This window comes from Anser anser (genome assembly GCF_964211835.1).
Source record: "Anser anser genome assembly, chromosome: 3".
Classification (NCBI taxonomy): domain Eukaryota; kingdom Metazoa; phylum Chordata; class Aves; order Anseriformes; family Anatidae; genus Anser; species Anser anser.
In genome coordinates, this window is record NC_139722.1 from 111,107,748 (window position 1) to 111,132,866 (window position 25,119).

General features: G+C 54.8%; 1 long non-coding RNA gene across 1 annotated transcript in view; it reads right to left on the reverse strand.

Moving 5' to 3' along the window:
• Window positions 1–25,119, reverse strand: part of LOC310897992 — a 927,268-nt gene that overhangs the window by 182,851 nt on the left and 719,298 nt on the right. Inside the window, exon 6 of the long non-coding RNA XR_014582875.1 lies at window positions 15,295–18,409. This is a non-coding gene — a long non-coding RNA (uncharacterized lncRNA). The remainder of the gene's footprint in view (window positions 1–15,294; window positions 18,410–25,119) is intronic.

Genomic DNA, 25,119 nt, shown 5'->3' on the forward strand with positions numbered 1-25,119 from the left:
GTGCACTCTCTGGACTCACCGGGGTGCATCCCCAGTGGTGCCAGTGCAATCTCTGGACTCACTGAACTGCATCCCCAGTGGTGCCAGTGCACACTCTGGACTCACTGCACTGCATCCCCAGTGGTGCCAGTGCACTCTCTGGACTCACTGCACTGCATCCCCAGTGTTCACAGTGCACTCTGTGCACTCACTACACTGCATCCCCAGTGGTGCCAGTGCACTCTCTGGACTCACTGCACTGCATCCCCAGTGGTGCCAGTGCACTCTGTGGACTCACTGCACTGCATCCCCAGTGGTGTCAGTGCACTCTCTGGACTCACTGCACTGCATCCCCAGTGGTGCCAGTGCACTCTCTGGACTCACTGCACTGCATCCCCAGTGGAGCCCGTGCACTCTCTGGACTCACTGAAGTGCATCCCCAGTGGTGCCAGTGCACTCTCTGGACTCACTGCAGTGCATCCCCGTTGGTGCCAGTGCACTCTCTGGACTCACTGCAGTGCATCCCCAGTGGTGCCAGTGCACTCTCTGGACTCACTGAAGTGCATTCTCAGTGGTGCCAGTGCACTCTCTGGACTCACTGCACTGCATCCCCAGTGGTGCCAGTACACTCACAGGACTGACTGCACTGCATCCCCAGTGGAGCCAGTGCGCTCTCTGGACTCACTGCACTGCATCCCCATTGGTGCCAGTGCATTCTCTGGACTCACCGCACTGCACCCTGAGTGGTGCCAGTGCACTCTCTGGACTAACTGCACTGCATCCCCAGTGGTGCCAGTGCACTCTCTGGACTCACTGTACTGCATCCCCAGTGTTGCCAGTGCACTCTATGGAGTAACTGCAGTGCATCCCCAGTGGTGCCAGTGCACTCTCTGGACTCCCGGCACCGCATCCCCAGTGGTGCCAGTGCACTCTCTGGGCTCACTGCAGTGCATCCCCAGTGGTGCCAGTGCACTCTCTTGACTCACTGCACTGCATCCCCAGTGGTGCCAGTGTACTCACTGGACTCACTGCACTGCATTCCCCAGTGGTGCTACTGCACTCTCTGGACTCACTGCAGTGCATCCCCAGTGGTGCCAGTGCACTCTCTGGACTCACTGAAGTGCATTCTCAGTGGTTCCAGTGCACTCTGTGGACTCACTGCAGTGCATCCCCAGTTGTGCCAGTGCGCTCTCTGGACTCACTGCACTGCATCCCCAGTGCTGCCAGTGCACTCTCTGGACTCACTGCAGTGCATCCCCAGTGGTGCCAGTGCACTCTCTGGACTCACTGCACTGCATCCCCAGTGGTGCCACTGCACTCTCTGGACTCACTGCAGTGCATCCCCAGTGGTGCCAGTGCACTCTGTGGACTCACTGCACTGCATCCCCAGTGGTGCCAGTGCACTCTTTGGACTCACTGCACTGCATCCCCAGTGCTGCCTGTGCACTCTCTGGACTCACTGCACTGCATCCCCAGTGGTGTCACTGCACTCTCTGGACTCACTGCACTGCATCCCCAGTTGTGCCAGTGCACTCTCTGGACTCACTGCACTGCATACCCAGTGGTGCCAGTGCACTCACTGGACTCACTGCAGTGCATTCCCTCTGGTGCCAGTGCACTCTCTGGACTCACTGCACTGCATCCCCAGTGGTGCCAGTGCACTCTCTGGACTCACTGCACTGCATCCCCAGTGGTGCCAGTGCACTCTCTGGACTCACTGCAGTGCATCACCTGTGGTGCCAGTGCACTCTCTGGACTCACTGAAGTGCATCCCCAGTGGTGCCAGTGCAATCTCTGGACTCACTGCACTGCATTCCCAGTCGTGCCAGTGCACACTCTGGACTCACTGCACTGAATCCCCAGTGGTGCCAGTGCACTCTCTGGACTCACTGCAGAGCATCCCCAGTGTTGCCAGTGCACTCTCTGGACTCACAGCACTGCATCCCCAGTGGTGCCAGTGCACTCTCTGGACTCACTTCAGTGCATCCCCAGTGGTGCCAGAGCACTCTCTGGACTCACTGCACTGCATCCCCAGTGGTGCCAGTGCACTCTCTGGACTCACTGCACTGCAGCCCCAGTGGTGCCAGAGCACTCTCTGGACTCACTGCACTGCATCCCCAGTGGTGCCAGTGCACTCTCTGGACTCACTGCACTGCAGCCCCAGTGGTGCCAGTGCACTCTCTGGACTCACTGCACTGCATCCCCAGTATTGCCAGTGCACTCTCTGGACTCACTGCACTGCATCCCCAGTGCTGCCAGTGCACTCTCTGGACTCACTGCACTGCATCCCCAGTGGTGCCACTGCACTCTCTGGACTCACTGCACTGCATGTCCAGTGGTGCCAGTGCACTCTCTGCACTCACTGCACTGCATCCCCAGTGGTGCCAGTGCACTCACTGGACTCACTGCAGTGCATTCCCTCTGGTGCCAGTGCACTCTCTGGACTCACTGCACTGCATCCCCAGTGGTGCCAGTGTACTCACTGAACTCACTGCACTGCATTTCCCAGTGGTGCTAGTGCACTCTCTGGACTCACTGCAGTGCATCCCCAGTGGTGCCAGTGCACTCTCTGGACTCACTGAAGTGCATTCTCAGTGGTTCCAGTGCACTCTGTGGACTCACTGCAGTGCATCCCCAGTGGTGCCAGTGCGCTCTCTGGACTCACTGCAGTGCATCCCCAGTGGTGCCAGTGCACTCTCTGGACTCACTGCACTGCATCCCCAGTGCTGCCAGTGCACTCTCTAGACTCACTGCACTGCATCCCCAGTGGTGCCAGTGCACTCTCTGGACTCACTGCAGTGCATCCCCAGTGGTGCCAGTGCACTCTCTGGACTCACTGCAGTGCATCCCCACTGGTGCCACTGCACTCTCTGGACTCACTGCAGTGCATCCCCAGTGGTGCCAGTGCACTCTCTGGACTCACTGCAGTGCATCCCCACTGCTGCCAGTGCACTCTCTGGACTCACAGCAGTGCATCCCCAGTGGTGCCAGTGCACTCTCTGGACTCACTGCACTGCATCCCCAGTGGTGCCAGTGCACTCTTTGGACTCACTGCACTGCATCCCCAGTGCTGCCTGTGCACTCTCTGGACTCACTGCACTGCATCCCCAGTGGTGTCACTGCACTCTCTGGACTCAGTGCACTGCATCCCCAGTTGTGCCAGTGCACTCTCTGCACTCACTGCACTGCATACCCAGTGGTGCCAGTGCACTCACTGGACTCACTGCAGTGCATTCCCTCTGGTGCCAGTGCACTCTCTGGACTCACTGCAGTGCATCCCCAGTGGTGCCAGTGCACTCTCTGGACTCACTGCAGTGCATCACCTGTGGTGCCAGTGCACTCTCTGGACTCACTGAAGTGCATCCCCAGTGGTGCCAGTGCAATCTCTGGACTCACTGCACTGCATTCCCAGTCGTGCCAGTGCACACTCTGGACTCACTGCACTGCATCCCCAGTGGTGCCAGTGCACTCTCTGGACTCACTGCACTGCAACCCCAGTGTTGCCAGTGCACTCTCTGGACTCACTGCACTGCATCCCCAGTGGTGCCAGTGCACTCTCTGGACTCACTTCAGTGCATCACCAGTGGTGCCAGAGCACTCTCTGGACTCACTGCACTGCATCCCCAGTGGTGCCAGTGCACTCTCTGGACTCACTGCACTGCAGCCCCAGTGGTGCCAGTGCACTCTCTGGACTCACTGCACTGCATCCCCAGTATTGCCAGTGCACTCTCTGGACTCACTGCACTGCATCCCCAGTGCTGCCAGTGCACTCTCTGGACTCACTGCACTGCATCCCCAGTGGTGCCACTGCACTCTCTGGACTCACTGCACTGCATGTCCAGTGGTGCCAGTGCACTCTCTGCACTCACTGCACTGCATCCCCAGTGGTGCCAGTGCACTCACTGGACTCACTGCAGTGCATTCCCTCTGGTGCCAGTGCACTCTCTGGACTCACTGCACTGAATCCCCAGTGGTGCCAGTGCACTCTCTGGACTCACTGCAGTGCATCCCCAGTGGTGCCAGTGCACTCTCTGGACTCACTGCAGTGCATCACCAGTGGTGCCAGTGCACTCTCTGGACTCACTGAAGTGCATCCCCAGTGGTGCCAGTGCACTCTCTGGACTCACTGCAGTGCATCCCCAGTGGTGCCAGTGCACTCTCTGGACTCACTGCACTGCATCCCCAGTGGTGCCAGAGCACTCTCTGGACTCACTGCACTGCATCCTCTGTGCTGCCAGTGCACTCTCTGGACTCACTGCACTGCATCCCCAGTGGTGAAAGTGCACTCTCTGGACTCACTGTACTGCATCCCCAGTGGAGCGCGTGCACTCTCTGGACTCACTGAAGTGCATCCCCAGTGGTGCCAGTGCACTCTCTGGACTCACTGCACTGCATCCCCAGTGGTGCTAGTGCACTCTGTGGACTCACTGCAATGCATCCCCAGTGGTGCCAGTGCACTCTCTGGACTCACTGAAGGGCATTCTCAGTGGTGCCAGTGCACTCTCTGGACTCACTGCAGTGCATCCCCAGTGGTGCCAGTACACTCACTGGACTGACTGCATTGCATCCCCAGTGGTGCCAGTGCACTCTCTGGACTCACCGCACCGCATCCCCAGTGGTGCCAGTGAACTCTCTGGAGTAACTGCAGTGCATCACCAGTGGTGCCAGTGCACTCTCTGGACTCACTGCACTGCATCCCCAGTGGTGCCAGTGCACTCTCTGGACTCACGGCACTGCATCCCCAGTGGTGCCAGAGCACTCTCTGGACTCACTGCAGTGCATCCCCAGTGTTGCCAGTGCACTCTCTGGACTCACTGCACTGCATCCCCAGTGGTGCCAGTGCACTCTCTGGACTCACTGCACTGCATCCCCAGTCGTGCCAGTGCACTCTCTGGACTCCCGGCACCGCATCCCCAGTGGTGCCAGTGCACTCCCTGGGCTCACTGCACTGCATCCCCAGTGGTGCCAGTGCACTCACTGGATTCACTGCACTGCATCCCCAGTGGTGCTAGTGCACTCTCTGGACTCACTGCAGTGCATCCCCAGTGGTACCAGTGCACTCTCTGGACTCACTGAAGTGCATTCTCAGTGGTGCCAGTGCACTCTGTGGACTCACTGCAGTGCATCCCCAGTGGTGCCAGTGCACTCTCTGGACTCACTGCACTGCATCCCCAGTGGTGCCAGTGCACTCTCTGGACTCACTGCACTGCATCCCCAGTGGTGCCAGTGCACTCTCTGGACTCACTGCACTGCATCCCCAGTGGTGCCAGTGCACTCTCTGGACTCACTGCAGTGCATCCCCAGTGGTGCCAGTGCACTCTCTGGACTCACTGCACTGCATCCCCAGTGGTACCAGTGCACTCTGTGGACTCACTGCAGTGCATCCCCAGTGGTGCCAGTGAAGTCTCTGGACTCACTGCACTGCATCCCCAGTGGTGCCAGTGCACTCTCTGGAGTCACTGCACTGCATCCCCAGTGGTGCCAGTGCACTCTCTCGAGTCACTGCACTACATCCCCAGAGGTGCCAGTGCACTCTCTGGACTCACTGCAGTGCATCCCCACTGGTGCCAGTGCACTCACTGGATTCACTGCACTACATTCCCAGTGGTGCTAGTGCACTCTCTGGACTCACTGCAGTGCATCCCCAGTGGTGCCAGTGCACTCTTTGGACTCACTGAAGGGCATTCTCAGTGGTGCCAGTGCACTCTCTGGACTCACTGCAGTGCATCCCCAGTGGTGCCAGTACACTCACTGGACTGACTGCACTGCATCCCCAGTGGTGCCAGTGCACTCTCTGGACTCACCGCACCACATACCCAGTGGTGCCAGTGCACTCTCTGGACTCACTGCACTGCATCCCCAGTGCTGCCAGTGCACTCTCTGGGCTCACCGCAGTGCATCCCCAGTGGTGCCAGTGCACTCTCTTGACTCACTGCACTGCATCCCCAGTGGTGCCAGTGCACTCACTGGATTCACTGCACTGCATCCCCAGTGGTGCTAGTGCACTCTCTGGACTCACTGCAGTGCATCCCCAGTGGTACCAGTGCACTCTCTGGACTCACTGAAGTGCATTCTCAGTGGTGCCAGTGCACTCTGTGGACTCACTGCAGTGCATCCCCAGTGGTGCCAGTGCACTCACTGGATTCACTGCACTACATTCCCAGTGGTGCTAGTGCACTCTCTGGACTCACTGCAGTGCATCCCCAGTGGTGCCAGTGCACTCTTTGGACTCACTGAAGTGCATTCTCAGTGGTGCCAGTGCACTCTCTGGACTCACTGCACTGCATCCCCAGTGGTGCCAGTGCGCTCTCTGGACTCACTGAAGTGCATTCTTAGTGGTGCCAGTGCACTCTCCAGACTCACTGCAGTGCATCCCCAGTGGTGCCAGTACACTCTCTGGACTCACTGCACTGCATCCCCAGTGGTGCTAGTGCACTCTCTGGACTCACTGCAGTGCATCCCCAGTGGTGCCAGTGCACTCTCTGGACTCACTGAAGGGCATTCTCAGTGGTGCCAGTGCACTCTCTGGACTCACTGCAGTGCATCACCAGTGGTGCCAGTGCACTCTCTGGACTCACCGCACCGCATCCCCAGTGGTTCCAGTGCACTCTCTGGAGTAACTGCAGTGCATCCCCAGTGGTGCCAGTGCACTCTCTGGACTCACTGCACTGCATCCCCAGTGGTGCCAGTGCACTCTCTGGACTCACTGCACTGCATCCCCAGTGGTGCCAGAGCACTCTCTGGACTCACTGCACTGCATCCCCAGTGCTGCCTGTGCACTCTCTGGACTCACTGCACTGCATCCCCAGTGGTGCCACTGCACTCTCTGGACTCACTGCACTGCATCCCCAGTGGTGCCAGTGCACTCCCTGCACTCACTGCACTGCATCCCCAGTGGTGCCAGTGCACTCACTGGACTCACTGGAGTGCATTCCCTCTGGTGCCAGTGCACTCTCTGGACTCACTGCACTGCATCCCCAGTGGTGCCAGTGCACTCTCTGGACTCACTGCAGTGCATCCCCAGTGGTGCCAGTGCACTCTCTGGACTCACTGAAGTGCATCCCCAGTGGTGCCAGTGCGATCTCTGGACTCACTGCACTGCATTCCCAGTGGTGCCAGTGCACACTCTGGACTCACTGCAGTGCATCCCCAGTGTTGCCAGTGCACTCTCTGGACTCACTGCACTGCATCCCCAGTGGTGCTAGTGCACTCTGTGGACTCTCTGCACTGCATCCCCAGTGGTGCCAGAGCACTCTCTGGACTCACTGCACTGCATCCCCAGTGGAGCCAGTGCACTCTCTGGACTCACTGCACTGCATCCCCAGTGGTGCCAGTGCACTCTGTGGACTCACTGCAGTGCATCCACAGTGGTGCCAGTGCACTCTCTGGACTCACTGAAGTGCATTCTCAGTGGTGCCAGTGCACTCTCTGGACTCACTGCAGTGCATCCCCAGTGGTGCCAGTACACTCACTGGACTGACTGCACTGCATCCCCAGTGGTGCTAGTGCACTCTCTGGACTCACTGCACTGCATCGCCAGTGGTGCCAGAGCACTCTCTGGACTCACTGCAGTGCATCCCCAGTGGTGCCAGTGCACTGTCCGGACTCACTGTACTGCATCCCCAGTGGTGCCAGTGCACTCTGTGGACTCACTGCTGTGCATCCCCAGTGGTGCCAGTGCACTCTCTGGACTCACTGCACTGCATCCCCAGTGGTGCAAGTGCACTCTCTGGACTCACTGCAGTGCATCCCAAGTGGTGCCAATGCACTCTCTGGACTCACTGCACTGCATCCCCAGTGGTGCCAGTACACTCACTGGACTCACTGCACTGCATCCCCAGTGGTGCCAGTGCACTCTGTGGACTCACTGAAGTGCATCCCCATTGGTGCCAGTGCACTCTCTGGACTCACTGCACTGCATCCCCAGTGGTGCCAGTGCACTCTCTGGACTCACTGCACTGCATCCACAGTGGTGCAAGTGCACTCTCTGGACTCACTGCAGTGCATCCCAAGTGGTGCCAATGCACTCTCTGCACTCACTGCAGTGCATCCCCAGTGGTGCCAGTACACTCACTGGACTCACTGCACTGCATCCCCAGTGGTGCCAGTGCAGTCTCTGCACTCACTGAAGTGCATCTCCAGTGGTGCCAGTGAACTCTCTGGACTCACTGCAGTGCATCCCCAGTGGTGCCAGTGCACTCACTGGATTCACTGCACTGCATCCCCAGTGGTGCCAGTGCACTCTCTGGACTCACTGCACTGCATCTCCAGTGGTGCCAGTGCACTCTCTGGACTCACTGCACTGCATCTCCAATGGTGCCAGTGCACTCTCTGGACTCACTGCACTGCATCCCCAGTGGTGCCAATGCACTCTCTGGACTCACTGCTGTGCATCCCCAGTGGTGCCAGTGCACTCTCTGGACTCACTGTACTGCATCCCCAGTGGTGCCAGTGCACTCTCTGGACTCACTGCACTGCATCCCCAGTGGTGCCAGTGCACTCTCTGGACTCACTGCTGTGCATCCCCAGTGGTGCCAGTGCACTCTCTGGACTCACTGCACTGCATCCCCAGTGGTGTCAGTGCACTCTCTGGACTCACTGCACTGCATCCCCAAGGGTGCAAGTGCACTCTCTGGACTCACTGCACTGCATCCCAAGTGGTGCCAATGCACTCTCTGGACTCACTGCAGTGCATCCCCAGTGGTGCCAGTACACTCACTGGACTCACTGCACTGCATCCCCAGTGGTGCCAGTGCAGTCTCTGCACTCACTGAAGTGCATCTCCAGTGGTGCCAGTGCACTCTCTGGAGTCACTGAAGTGCATCCCCAGTGGTGCCAGTGCACTCTCTGGACTCACTGCACTGCATCCCCAGTGGTGCCAGTGCACTCTCTGGACTCAATGCACTGCATCCCCAGTGGTGCCAGTGCACTCTCTGGACTCACTGCACTGCATCTCCAATGGTGCCAGTGCACTCTCTGGACTCACTGCACTGCATCCCCAGTGGTGCCAATGCACTCTCTGGACTCACTGCTGTGCATCCCCAGTGGTGCCAGTGCACTCTCTGGACTCACTGTACTGCATCCCCAGTGGTGCCAGTGCACTCTCTGGACTCACTGCACTGCATCCCCATTGGTGCCAGTGCACTCTCTGGACTCACTGCACTGCATCCCCAGTGGTGCCAGTGCACTCTCTGGACTTGCTGCACTGCATCCCCAGTGGTGCCAGTGCACTCTCTGGACTCACTGCACTGCATCCCCAGTGTTGCCAGTGCACTCTCTGGACTCACTGCAGTGCATCCCCAGTGGTGCCAGTGCACTCTCTGGACTCACTGCACTGCATCACCAGTTTTGCCAGTGAAGTCTTTGGACTCACTGCACTGCATACCCAGTGGTGCCAGTGCACTCTCTGGAGTCACTGAAGTGCATCCCCAGTGGTGCCAGTGCACTCTCTGGACTCACTGCACTGCATCACCAGTTTTGCCAGTGAAGTCTTTGGACTCACTGCACTGCATCCCCAGTGGTGCCAGTGCACTCTCTGGAGTCACTGAAGTGCATCCCCAGTGGTGCCAGTGCACTCTCTGGACTCACTGCACTGCATGCCCAGTGGTGCCAGTGCACTCTCTGGACTCACTGCACTGCATCCGCTCATGATCGGAGGATTCGGCAACTGAGTAGTCCCCCTCATAATCGGTGCCCCCGACATAGCATTCCCGCGAATAAACAACATAAGCTTTTGACTCCTCCCCCCATCATTCCTCCTACTACTAGTCTCATCCACTGTAGAAGCTGGCGCCGGCACAGGCTGAACTGTCTACCCTCCCCTAGCAGGTAACCTTGCCCACGCCGGAGCTTCAGTAGACCTGGCTATCTTCTCACTCCACTTAGCCGGTATCTCCTCCATCCTTGGGGCCATCAACTTTATCACCACAGCCATCAACATAAAACCCCCCGCACTCTCACAATACCAAACCCCACTATTTGTCTGATCCGTACTAATTACCGCCATCCTACTCCTTCTATCACTCCCCGTACTCGCCGCCGGTATTACAATATTACTAACTGATCGAAACCTAAACACCACATTCTTCGACCCCGCTGGAGGAGGAGACCCAATCCTGTACCAACACCTATTCTGATTCTTCGGACACCCAGAAGTCTATATTCTGATCCTACCGGGGTTCGGAATCATCTCACACGTAGTCACGTACTACTCAGGCAAAAAGGAGCCCTTCGGCTACATGGGAATAGTCTGAGCCATACTATCCATCGGCTTCCTAGGATTCATCGTCTGAGCTCACCACATGTTTACAGTAGGAATAGACGTTGATACCCGAGCCTACTTTACATCAGCCACTATAATCATTGCCATCCCTACCGGAATCAAAGTATTTAGCTGACTAGCCACCCTGCACGGAGGAACAATCAAATGAGACCCCCCCCAATACTATGAGCTCTAGGATTTATCTTCCTATTTACCATCGGAGGATTAACAGGAATCGTTCTTGCAAACTCTTCCCTAGACATCGCCCTGCACGACACGTACTACGTAGTTGCCCACTTCCACTACGTCCTATCCATAGGCGCCGTCTTTGCCATTCTAGCAGGATTTACTCACTGATTCCCACTACTCACTGGGTTTACCCTACACCAAACATGAGCAAAAGCCCACTTCGGGGTAATATTTACAAGAGTAAACCTAACGTTCTTCCCCCAGCACTTCCTAGGCCTAGCAGGAATACCCCGACGATACTCGGACTATCCCGACGCCTACACACTATGAAACACCATTTCCTCCATCGGCTCCCTAATCTCAATAGTAGCCGTAATCATACTAATATTCATCATCTGAGAAGCCTTTCCGGCCAAACGAAAAGTCCTACAACCAGAACTAACTACCACAAACGTTGAATGAATCCACGGCTGCCCTCCCCCATACCATACTTTCGAGGAACCGGCCTTCGTCCAAGTACAAGAAAGGAAGGAATCGAACCCTCACATGCTGGTTTCAAGCCAACTGCATTCACCGCTCATGCTTCTTTCTTATGAGACGTTAGTAAACCAATTACATAGCCTTGTCAAGACTAAATCACAGGTAAAAATCCTGTACATCTCATGTGGCCAACCACTCCCAACTAGGATTCCAAGACGCCTCATCACCCATCATAGAAGAACTCGTTGAATTCCACGACCACGCCCTAATCGTTGCCCTAGCTATCTGCAGCCTAGTTCTCTACCTTTTAGCCCACATACTAACAGAAAAACTCTCGTCCAATGCTGTAGACGCCCAAGAAGTAGAGCTGATCTGGACAATCCTACCTGCTATCGTCCTGGTACTCCTCGCCCTCCCATCCCTACAAATCCTCTACATAATGGACAAAATCGATGAACCAGACCTCACCCTAAAAGCCATCGGCCACCAATGATACTGAAGCTACGAATACACAGACTTCAAAGACCTATCATTCGACTCCTACATAGTGCCCACCCCAGACTTACCCAACGGCCACTTCCGACTGCTAGAAGTTGACCACCGCGTAGTTATCCCAATAGAATCCCCCATCCGCGTGATCATTACTGCAGGAGACGTACTCCACTCCTGAGCAGTCCCAACGCTCGGAGTTAAAACAGACGCAATCCCAGGCCGACTAAACCAAACTTCATTCATTACCACCCGGCCTGGGATTTTTTACGGACAATGCTCAGAAATTTGCGGGGCTAATCACAGCTACATACCCATTGTAGTAGAATCAACCCCACTCCCACATTTCGAGGCCTGATCGTCCCTTCTATCATCATCCTAATCATTAAGAAGCTATGCAACAGCACTAGCCTTTTAAGCTAGCCAAAGAGGGACTTCCCCCTCCTTAATGATATGCCACAGCTTAACCCCGCACCATGATTTTCAATCATAATTATAACCTGATTAACCCTAGCACTCCTCATCCAACCAAAACTACTAGCCTTCACCACAACCAACCCCCCATCAAATAAGACCTCCCTCACTACCAAACCCACACCATGATCCTGACCATGAACCTAAGCTTCTTTGACCAATTTTCCAGCCCCAATCTATTTGGCATCCCCTTAATCCTACTATCCCTACTCTTCCCAGCCCTACTATTCCCGTCCCCAAACAACCGATGAATCAACAACCGCCTTTCTACTATCCAAACATGACTCCTTCACCTAATCACAAAACAACTAATAGTCCCACTCAACAAAAATGGCCACAAATGAGCCATAATATTTACATCCCTAATAATCATACTTCTTACAATCAACCTTCTAGGCCTCCTTCCATATACATTCACCCCAACCACCCAACTATCTATGAACATAGCCCTAGCCTTCCCACTATGGCTCGCCACACTACTAACAGGCCTACGAAACCAACCATCAGCCTCTTTAGCCCACCTATTACCCGAAGGTACCCCTACACCCCTAATCCCCGCACTAATCCTGATCGAAACAACCAGCCTACTAATCCGCCCCCTAGCCCTCGGAGTCCGCCTTACAGCCAACCTTACAGCAGGACACTTACTCATCCAACTCATCTCTACAGCCTCCATTGCATTAATACCCACCCTTCCTGCAGTATCCATCCTAACAATAATCATCCTACTACTCCTAACCATCCTAGAAGTAGCAGTAGCCATAATCCAGGCCTACGTCTTCGTGCTCCTTCTAAGCCTATACTTACAAGAAAACATCTAATGGCACACCAAGCACACTCATACCACATAGTTGACCCAAGCCCTTGACCAATCTTCGGGGCAGCCGCCGCCCTACTCACAACCTCAGGATTAATCATGTGATTCCACTACAACTCATCCATACTACTAACCCTAGGCCTCATCTCAATACTCCTAGTAATACTCCAATGATGACGAGACATTGTACGAGAAAGCACCTTCCAAGGCCATCACACTCCCACAGTCCAAAAAGGCCTACGATACGGCATAATCCTTTTCATCACATCCGAAGCATTCTTCTTCTTAGGGTTCTTCTGAGCGTTCTTCCACTCGAGCCTGGCCCCAACCCCAGAACTAGGAGGCCAATGACCCCCAACAGGAATTAAACCACTCAACCCGATAGAAGTCCCCCTACTAAACACAGCCATCCTACTAGCCTCAGGCGTTACCGTAACGTGAGCCCATCACAGCATCACAGAAGGAAACCGAAAACACGCCATCCACGCCCTAACCCTAACGATCCTCCTGGGATTCTACTTCACAGCCCTACAAGCAATAGAATACCACGAAGCCCCATTCTCAATCGCCGATAGCGTCTACGGATCTACCTTCTTCGTTGCCACTGGATTCCACGGACTCCACGTAATCATCGGATCCTCCTTCCTGACCGTCTGCCTCTTCCGACTGATCAAGTTCCACTTTACATCAGACCACCACTTCGGATTCGAGGCAGCAGCCTGATACTGACACTTCGTAGACGTCATCTGACTATTCCTCTACATAACCATCTACTGATGAGGATCTTGCTCTTCTAGTATATTAATTACAATTGACTTCCAATCTCTAGAATCTGGTATAAACCCAGAGGAGAGCAATGAACGCACTCATGTTCATATTCGCCCTATCATCAATCCTAAGCGCCGCCCTAACCGCATTAAACTTCTGACTCGCCCAAATAAACCCCGACTCAGAGAAACTCTCACCGTACGAATGTGGATTCGACCCACTTGGATCTGCTCGATTACCATTCTCAGTCCGATTCTTCCTCAGTAGCCATCCTGTTCGTCCTATTCGACCTAGAAATCGCCCTCCTACTCCCCCTGCCATGAGCCGTCCAACTCCAATCCCCCCTAATGACCCTCACCTGAACTGTAGTGATCCTCCTTCTCCTAACACTCGGACTGGCCTACGAGTGAATTCAAGGGGGCCTAGAATGAGCAGAATAACAGAAAGTTAGTCTAACCAAAAAGATAGCTGGTTTCGACCCAGCAGATTACAGCCAACCCTGTAACTTTCTTATGTCGCCCCTACATTTAAGCTTCTACTCAGCCTTCATTTTCAGCGGACTAGGGCTAGCCTTCCACCGAACCCACCTAGTATCCGCCCTACTATGCCTTGAAAGCATAATATTATCGATATTCGTAGGCCTATCAATATGATCCATCGAAAACCAAGTCTCCTCATTCACCATGGTACCAATTCTCATGCTAACCTTCTCAACGTGTGAGGCGGGCACAGGCCTGGCCATCCTAGTAGCCTCCACCCGCACACATGGCTCCGACCATCTACACAACCTAAACCTCCTGCAATGCTAAAAATCATCCTACCCACAATCATACTTCTTCCAACAGCCCTGCTGTCTCCACCAAAATTTCTATGGACTAACACCACCTTATACAGCCTCCTAATCGCTGCCCTAAGCCTACAGTGATTAATCCCAACCTACTACCCCTACAAATTTTTATCCAACTGAACAGGAATTGACCAAATCTCATCCCCCCTCCTAGTACTATCCTGCTGACTACTCCCACTCATAGCAAGCCAAAACCACCTGCAACAAGAACCCCTACAACGCAAACGAATCTTTATCTCAACCTTAGTCGCAGTCCAGCCATTCATCCTACTAGCCTTTTCCACCACAGAACTAGCACTATTTTACATCTCATTTGAAGCAACCCTCATTCCCACCCTAATCTTAATCACCCGATGGGGGAACCAACCAGAACGCCTAAGCGCTGGCATCTACCTGCTATTCTACACGCTAGTAAGCTCTCTACCCCTGCTAATCACAATCATACACCTATACGTGAAAATTGGCACCCTGCACCTGCCAACCCTACAACTAACCCACCCAACCCTATCCACCTCATGGACAGGAATACTATCAGGTCTAGCACTGCTCATAGCATTCATAGTAAAAGCCCCACTATACGGCCTACACCTCTGACTGCCAAAAGCCCACGTAGAAGCACCCATCGCAGGCTCAATACTCCTCGCCGCCCTACTACTAAAGCTAGGAGGATACGGAATTATACGAGTCACTCTATTTATGGGCCCACTGTCCAACCTCCTGCACTACCCCTTCCTAACCCTGGCCCTATGAGGCGCCCTAATGACTAGCTCAATCTGCCTACGACAGACAGACCTAAAATCACTAATCGCTTATTCATCCGTTAGCCACATAGGCCTAGTTATCGCCGCAGGAATAATCCAAACCCACTGATCATTCTCAGGGGCAATGATCCTAATAATTTCCCATGGACTAACTTCCTCCATACTATTCTGCCTAGCCAACACAAACTATGAACGTACGCACAGCCGAATTCTACTACTCACACGAGGCCTACAACCTCTCCTACCACTCATAGCTACCTGATGATTGCTGGCCAATCTAACAAACATAGCCTTACCCCCAACAACAAACCTCATAGCAGAGCTAACCATTATAATCACCTTATTCAACTGATCTGCCTTCACGATCATCCTAACAGGAATCGCAACCCTACTAACCGCCTCCTACACCTTATTCATACTACTAATGACCCAACGAGGCTCAATCCCCTCCCACATCACATCTATGCAAAACTCAACCACGCGAGAACACCTGCTCATAACACTCCACATTATCCCAATATTCCTCCTAATCCTCAAACCCGAACTGATCTCCGGAATCCCCTCATGCAAGTATAGTTTAAACCAAACATTAGACTGTGATTCTAAGAATAGAAGTTCAAACCTTCTTACCTGCCGAGGGGAGGGTTTAACCAACAAGAGCTGCTAACTCTTACATCTGAGCCTAAAACCTCAGCCCCCTTACTTTTAAAGGATAACAGCAATCCACTGGTCTTAGGAACCACCCATCTTGGTGCAAATCCAAGTAAAAGTAGTGAACCCCACACTACTAATCAACTCCCTCACACTACTCACGCTGACAATCCTCCTAACCCCAATCATCCTGCCATTTCTATTTAAAAACTTTAAAAACACCCCACAAGCCACCACCCGCGCTGTTAAAACCGCATTCCTAATTAGCCTAGCCCCTACAACCGCATTCATCTACTCGGGAGTAGAATCTGTCACCTGCCACTGGGAGTGAAAATTCATTATAAACTTTAAAATCCCCCTGAGCCTAAAAATAGACCAATACTCAATAACATTTCTTCCAATCGCCCTATTTGTAACATGATCAATCCTACAATTCGCCATATGATACATGGCCTCAGAGCCATACGTAACAAAATTTTTCACCTACCTACTGACATTCCTAGTCGCCATACTCCTCCTAACAACCGCAAACAACATATTCCTCCTATTCGTAGGCTGGGAAGGAGTACGAATCATGTCCTTCCTTCTCATCGGCTGATGACAAGGCCGAGCAGATGCCAACACCGCCGCCCTACAAGCCGTAATCTACAACCGAATCGGAGACATCGGACTGATCCTGAGCATAGCATGACTAGCTTCAACATTCAACACCTGAGAGATCCAACAAGCCGTACACCCCCACCAAACCCCAATCCTCCCCCTCATAGGATTAATCCTCGCAGCCGCAGGAAAATCCGCCCAATTTGGACTCCACCCATGACTGCCCGCAGCAATAGAAGGCCCCACCCCAGTATCAGCCCTACTGCACTCCAGTACCATAGTAGTAGCCGGAATCTTCCTGCTCATCCGCATGCACCCCCTGCTAGCCACCAACCAGACAGCCCTAACTGCCTGCCTATGCCTAGGTGCTCTATCAACCCTATTCGCTGCCACATGCGCCCTAACCCAAAATGACATCAAAAAAATCATTGCTTTCTCAACATCCAGCCAACTAGGACTAATAATAGTCACTATCGGACTAAACCTCCCACAACTAGCCTTCCTACACATCTCAACCCATGCCTTCTTTAAAGCCATACTATTCCTATGCTCAGGGTCTATCATCCACAACCTAAACGGAGAACAAGATATCCGAAAGATAGGAGGCCTACAGAAAATACTCCCAGTCACTACTTCCTGCCTAACCATCGGAAACCTGGCGCTGATAGGAACCCCATTCCTAGCCGGATTCTACTCAAAAGACCTCATCATCGAAAGCTTAAACACATCATACCTAAATACCTGAGCCCTACTCCTAACCCTTATAGCCACAGCATTCACCGCAACCTACAGCATCCGCATAACCATCCTAGTCCAAGCTGGACAAACCCGAATCCCCCCAATAGTATCAATAAACGAAAACAACCCACTAATCACCGCCCCCCTAACCCGACTCGCCCTAGGCAGCATTACAGCAGGAATAATCATTACCTCTTTCATCACACCAACCAAAACCCCCCCAATAACCATACCCCTTATCACCAAAACCGCTGCCATCCTCATAACAATCCTAGGAATCGTCCTAGCCCTAGAACTATCAAACATAACACACACCCTCACTCACCCCAAACCAAACCCCCTCATAAACTTCTCCTCTGCATTAGGGTACTTCAACCCCCTAGTACACCGATTCTTCTCCAAAAACCTACTAGAAAAGGGACAAAACATTGCCCTACACTTGATCGACCTCTCCTGACTCAAAAAAATAGGGCCAGAGGGCCTTGCTGAACTACAAGTAGCCGCAAGCAAAGCCGCAACCTCAATACACACAGGGCTAATTAAGGCCTACCTAGGATCCTTCGCCCTCTCCATCCTGGTAATAATCCTAATAACACACAGACTCACTAATGGCCCCTAACATCCGCAAATCCCATCCCCTACTAAAAATAATCAACAACTCCCTAATCGACCTACCCGCCCCCTCCAACATCTCTGCCTGATGAAACTTCGGCTCCCTTCTAGCCATCTGCTTAGCCACACAAATCCTAACAGGCCTGCTACTAGCCATACACTACACCGCAGACACTTCACTCGCCTTCTCCTCAGTAGCTCACACATGCCGAGACGTCCAGTACGGATGGCTCATCCGCAACCTCCACGCCAACGGTGCTTCGCTCTTCTTTATCTGCATCTACTTACACATCGGACGAGGCCTCTACTACGGCTCCTACCTATACAAAGAAACCTGAAACACAGGAGTAATCCTCCTACTCACCCTAATAGCAACTGCCTTCGTAGGGTATGTCCTACCATGAGGACAAATGTCATTCTGAGGGGCAACCGTAATCACCAACCTATTCTCAGCCATCCCGTACATTGGGCAAACTCTAGTAGAATGAGCCTGAGGAGGATTCTCAGTAGACAATCCAACCTTAACCCGATTCTTCGCCATCCACTTCCTACTGCCCTTCCTAATTGCAGGAATCACCCTAGTCCACCTAACCTTCCTACACGAATCAGGCTCAAATAACCCACTAGGAATCGTATCAGACTGCGACAAAATCCCATTCCACCCATACTTCTCCATTAAAGACAGCTTAGGGCTTACCCTAATAATCACCCCTCTAATAGCACTAGCCCTATTTTCACCGAACCTCCTGGTTCTTGGAATCCTAGTTGGGAGTGGTTGGCCACATGAGATGTACAGGATTTTTACCTGTGATTTAGTCTTGACAAGGCTATGTAATTGGTTTACTAACGTCTCATAAGAAAGAAGCATGAGCGGTTAATGCAGTTGGCTTGAAACCCATCCCCAGTGGTGCAAGTGCACTCTCTGAACTCACTGAAGTGCATCCCCAGTGGTGCCAGTGCACTCTCTGCACTCACTGCACTGCATCCCCAGTGGTGCCAGTGCAATCTCTGGACTCACTGCAGAGCATCCCCAGTGGTGCCAGTGCACTCTGTGGACTCACTGTAGTGCATCCCCAGTGGTGCCAGTGCACTCTCTGGACTCACTGCAGTGCATCCCCAGTGGTGCCAGTGCACTCTCTGGACTCACTGCACTGCATCCCCAGTGGTGCCAGTGCACTCTCTGGACTCACTGCAGTGCATCCCCAGTGGTGCCAGTGCACTCTCTGGACTCACTGCACTGCATCCCCAGTGGTGCCAGTGCGCTCTCTGGAGTCACAGCACTGCATCCCCAGTGGTGCCAGTGCAATCTCTGGACTCACTGCACTGCATCCCCAGTGGTGCCAGTGCACTCTCTGGACTCACTGAAGTGCATCCCCAGTGGTGCCATTGCACTCTCTGCACTCACTGCACTGCATCCCCAGTGGTGCCAGTGCACTCACTGGACTGACTGCACTGCATCCCCAGTGGTGCCAGTGCGCTCTCCGGAGTCACAGCACTGCATCCACAGTGGTGCCAGTGCACTCACTGGACACACTGTACTGCATCAAAGGTGGTGCCAGTGCACTCTCTGGACTCACTGCACAGCATCCCCAGTGGTGCCAGTGCATTCACTGGACTCACTGGACTGCATCACCAGTGGTGCCAGTACACTCTCTGGACTCACTGCACTGCATCCCCAGTGGTGCCAGTGCACTCTCTGGACTCACTGCACTGCATCCCCAGTGGTGCCAGTGCACTCTCTGGACTCACTGCAGTGCATCCCCAGTGGTGCCAGAGCACTCTCTGGACTCACTGCACTGCATCCCCAGTGGTGCCAGTGCACTCTCTGGACTCACTGCACCGCATCCCCAGTGGTGTCAGTACACTCTCTGGACTCACTGAAGTGCATCCCCAGTGGTGCCAGTGCACTCTCTGGACTCACTAAACTGCATCCCCAGTGGTGCCAGTGCACTCTCTGGACTCACTGCACTGCATCCCCAGTGGTGCCAGTGCAATCTCTGGACTCACTGTAGTGCATCCCCAGTGGTGCCAGTGCACTCTCTGGACTCACTGCAGTGCATCCCCAGTGGTGCCAGTGCACTCTCTGGACTCACTGCAGTGCATCCCCAGTGGTGCCAGTGCACTCTCTGGACTCACTGCACTGCATCCCCAGTGGTGCCAGTGCACTCTCTGCACTCACTGCACTGCATTCCCAGTGGTGCCAGTGAAGTCTCTGGACTCACTGCACTGCATCCCCAGTGGTGCCAGTGCACTCTCTGGACTCACTGCACTGCATCCCCAGTGGTGCCAGTGCACTCTCTCGAGTCACTGCACTACATCCCCAGTAGTGCCAGTGCACTCACAGGACTCACTGTACTGCATCATCGGTGGTGCCAGTGCACTCTCTGGACTCACTTCACTGCTTCCCCAGTGGTGCCAGTGCACTCTCTGGACTCACTGCACTGCAGGCCCAGTGGTACCAGTGCACTCACTGGACTCACTGCAGTGGATCCCCAGTGGTGCCAGTGCACTCTCTGGACTCACTGAAGTGCATTCTCAGTGGTGCCAGTGCACTCTCTGGGCTCACTGAAGTGCATCCCCAGTGGTGCCAGTACACTCACTGGACTCACTGCACTGCATCCCCAGTGGTGCCAGTGCACTCTCTGGACTCACTGCACTGCATCCCCAGTGGTGCCAGTGCACTCTCTGGACTCACTGTAGTGCGTCCCCAGTGGTGCCAGTGCACTCTCTGGACTCACTGCAGTGCATCCCCAGTGGTGCCAGTGCACTCTCTGCACTCACTTCACTGCATCCCCAGTGGTGCCAGTGCACTCTCTGGACTCACTGCACTGCATCCCCAGTGGTGCCAGTGAAGTCTTTGGACTCACTGCACTGCATCCCCAGTGGTGCCAGATCACTCTGTGGAGTCACTGAAGTGCATCCCCAGTGGTGCCAGTGCACTCTCTGGACTCACTGCACTGCATGTCCAGTGGTGCCAGTGCACTCTCTGGACTCACTGTGCTGCATCCCCACTGGTGCCAGTGCACTATGTGGACTCACTGTACTGCATCCCCAGTGGTGACAGTGCAATCTCTGGACTAACTGCAGTGCATCCCCAGTGGTGCCAGTGCACTCTCTGGACTCACTGCAGTGCATCCCCAGTGGTGCCAGTGCACTCTCTGGTCTCACTGCACTGCATCCCCAGTGGTGCCAGTGCAGTCTCTGGACTCACTGCACTGCATCCCCAGTGGTGCCAGTGCACTGTCTGGACTCACTGCAGTGCATCCCCAGTGGTGTCAGTGCACTCTCTGGACTCACTGTACTGCACCCCCAGTGGTACCAGTGCACTCACTGGACTGACTGCAATGCATCCCCAGTGGTGCTAGTGCGCTCTCTGGAGTCACAGCACTGCATCCCCAGTGGTGCCAGTGCACTCACTGGACTCACTGCACTGCATCACAGGTGGTGCCAGTGCACTCTCTGGACTCACTGCAGTGAATCCCCGGTGGTGCCAGTGTACTCTCTGCAGTCACTGCACTGCATCCCCAGTGGTGCCAGTGCACTCACTGGACTCACTGGACTGCATCCCCAGTGGTGCCAGTGAACTCTCTGGACTCACTGCACTGCATCACCAGTGGTGCCAGTGTACTCTCTGGACTCACTGCAGTGCATCCCCAGTGGTGCCAGTGCACTCTCTGGACTCACTGCACTGCATCCCCAGTGGTGTCAGTGCACTCTCTGGACTCACTGAAGTGCATCCCCAGTTGTGCCAGTGCACTCTCTGGACTCAATGCACTGCATCCCCAGTGGTGCCAGTGCACTCTCTGGACTCAGTGCACTGCATCCCCAGTGGTGCCAGTGCAATCTCTGGACTCACTGCACTGCATCCCCAGTGGTGCCAGTGCACTCTCTGGACTCACTGCAGTGCATCCCCAGTGGTGCCAGTGCACTCTCTGGACTCACTGCAGTGCATCCCCAGTGGTGCCAGTGCACTCTCTGCACTCACTGCACTGCATTCCCAGTGGTGCCAGTGAAGTCTCTGGACTCACTGCACTGCATCCCCAGTGGTGCCAGTGCACTCTCTGGACTCACTGCACTGCATCCCCAGTGGTGCCAGTGCACTCTCTCGAGTCACTGCACTACATCCCCAGTAGTGCCAGTGCACTCACTGGACTCACTGTACTGCATCATCGGTGGTGCCAGTGCACTCTCTGGACTCACTTCACTGCATCCCCAGTGGTGCCAGTGCACTCTCTGGACTCACTGCACTGCAGGCCCAGTGGTACCAGTGCACTCACTGGACTCACTGTACTGCATCACCAGTGGTGCCAGTGCACTCTCTGGACTCACTGCACTGCATCCCCAGTGGTTCCAGTGCATTCACTGGACTCACTGTACTGCATCTCCAGTGGTGCCAGTGCACTCTCTGGACTCACTGCACTGCATCCCCAGTGGTGCCAGTGAGCTCTCTGGACTCACTGCTCTGCATCCCCAGTGGTGCCAGTGTACTCACAGGATTCACTGCACTGCATCCCCAGTGGTGCTAGTGCACTCTCTGGACTCACTGCAGTGGATCCCCAGTGGTGCCAGTGCACTCTCTGGACTCACTGAAGTGCATTCTCAGTGGTGCCAGTGCACTCTCTGGGCTCACTGAAGTGCATCCCCAGTGGTGCCAGTACACTCACTGGACTCACTGCACTGCATCCCCAGTGGTGCCAGTGCACTCTCTGGACTCACTGCACTGCATCCCCAGTGGTGCCAGTGCACTCTCTGGACTCACTGTAGTGCATCCCCAGTGGTGCCAGTGCACTCTCTGGACTCACTGCAGTGCATCCCCAGTGGTGCCAGTGCACTCTCTGCACTCACTTCACTGCATCCCCAGTGGTGCCAGTGCACTCTCTGGACTCACTGCACTGCATCCCCAGTGGTGCCAGTGAAGTCTTTGGACTCACTGCACTGCATCCCCAGTGGTGCCAGATCACTCTGTGGAGTCACTGAAGTGCATCCCCAGTGGTGCCAGTGCACTCTCTGGACTCACTGCACTGCATGTCCAGTGGTGCCAGTGCACTCTCTGGACTCACTGTACTGCATCCCCACTGGTGCCAGTGCACTATGTGGACTCACTGTACTGCATCCCCAGTGGTGACAGTGCACTCTCTGGACTAACTGCAGTGCATCCCCAGTGGTGCCAGTGCACTCTCTGGACTCACTGCAGTGCATCCCCAGTGGTGCCAGTGCACTCTCTGGTCTCACTGCACTGCATCCCCAGTGGTGCCAGTGCAGTCTCTGGACTCACTGCACTGCATCCCCAGTGGTGCCAGTGCACTGTCTGGACTCACTGCAGTGCATCCCCAGTGGTGTCAGTGCACTCTCTGGACTCACTGTACTGCACCCCCAGTGGTACCAGTGCTCTCACTGGACTGACTGCACTGCATCCCCAGTGGTGCCAGTGCGCTCTCTGGAGTCACAGCACTGCATCCCCAGTGGTGCCAGTGCACTCACTGGACTCACTGCACTGCATCACAGGTGGTGCCAGTGCACTCTCTGGACTCACTGCAGTGAATCCCCGGTGGTGCCAGTGTACTCTCTGCAGTCACTGCACTGCATCCCCAGTGGTGCCAGTGCACTCACTGGACTCACTGGACTGCATCCCCAGTGGTGCCAGTGAACTCTCTGGACTCACTGCACTGCATCACCAGTGGTGCCAGTGTACTCTCTGGACTCACTGCAGTGCATCCCCAGTGGTGCCAGTGCACTCTCTGGACTCACTGCACTGCATCCCCAGTGGTGTCAGTGCACTCTCTGGACTCACTGAAGTGCATCCCCAGTTGTGCCAGTGCACTCTCTGGACTCAATGCACTGCATCCCCAGTGGTGCCAGTGCACTCTCTGGACTCAGTGCACTGCATCCCCAGTGGTGCCAGTGCAATCTCTGGACTCACTGCACTGCATCCCCAGTGGTGCCAGTGCACTCTCTGGACTCACTGCACTGCATCCCCAGTGGTGCCAGTGCACTCTCTGGACTCACTGCACTGCAGCCCCGGTGGTGCCAGTGCAATCTCTGGACTCACTGCACTGCATCCCCAGTGGTGCCAGTGCACTCTCTGGACTCACTGCACTGCATCCCCAGTTTTGCCAGTGAAGTCTTTGGACTCACTGCACTGCATCCCCAGTGGTGCCAGTGCACTCTCTGGAGTCACTGAAGTGCATTCCCAGTGGTGCCAGTGCACTCTCTGGACTCACTGCACTGCATGCCCAGTGGTGCCACTGCACTCTCTGGACTCACTGTACTGCATCCCCACTGGTACCAGTGCACACTGTGGACTCACTGTTCTGCATCCCCAGTGGTGCCAGTGCACTCTCTGGACTCACTGCAGTGCATCCCCAGTGGTGCCAGTGCACTCTCTGGACTCACTGCAGTGCATCCCCAGTGGTGCCAGTGCACTCTCTGGACTCACAGCACTGCATCCCCAGTGGTGCCAGTGCACTCACTGGACTCATTGCACTGCATCACAGGTGGTGCCAGTGCACTCTCTGGACTCACTGCAGTGAATCCCCGGTGGTGCCAGTGTACTCTCTGCAGTCACTGCACTGCATCCCCAGTGGTGCCAGTGCACTCACTGGACTCACTGGACTGCATCCCCAGTGGTGCCAGTGAACTCTCTGGACTCACTGCACTGCATCACCAGTGGTGCCAGTGTACTCTCTGGACTCACTGCAGTGCATCCCCAGTGGTGCCAGTGCACTCTCTGGACTCACTGCACTGCATCCCCAGTGGTGTCAGTGCACTCTCTGGACTCACTGAAGGGCATCCCCAGTTGTGCCAGTGCACTCTCTGGACTCAATGCACTGCATCCCCAGTGGTGCCAGTGCACTCTCTGGACTCAGTGCACTGCATCCCCAGTGGTGCCAGTGCAATCTCTGGACTCACTGTAGTGCATCCCCAGTGGTGCCAGTGCACTCTCTGGACTCACTGCAGTGCATCCCCAGTGGTGCCAGTGCACTCTCTGGACTCACTGTACTGCATCACCAGTGGTGCCAGTGCACTCTCTGGACTCACTGCAGTGCATCCCCAGTGGTGCCAGTGCACTCTCTGGACTCACTGCACTGCAGCCCCGGTGGTGCCAGTGCAATCTCTGGACTCACTGCACTGCATCCCCAGTGGTGCCAGTGCACTCTCTGGACTCACTGCACTGCATCCCCAGTTTTGCCAGTGAAGTCTTTGGACTCACTGCACTGCATCCACAGTGGTGCCAGTGCACTCTCTGGACTCACTGAAGTGCATCCCCAGTGGTGCCAGTGCACTCTCTGGACTCACTGCACTGCATGCCCAGTGGTGCCACTGCACTCTCTGGACTCACTGTACTGCATCCCCACTGGCACCAGTGCACTCTGTGGACTCACTGTACTGCATCCCCAGTGGTGACAGTGCACTCTCTGGACTCACTGCAGTGCATCCCCAGTGGTGCCAGTGC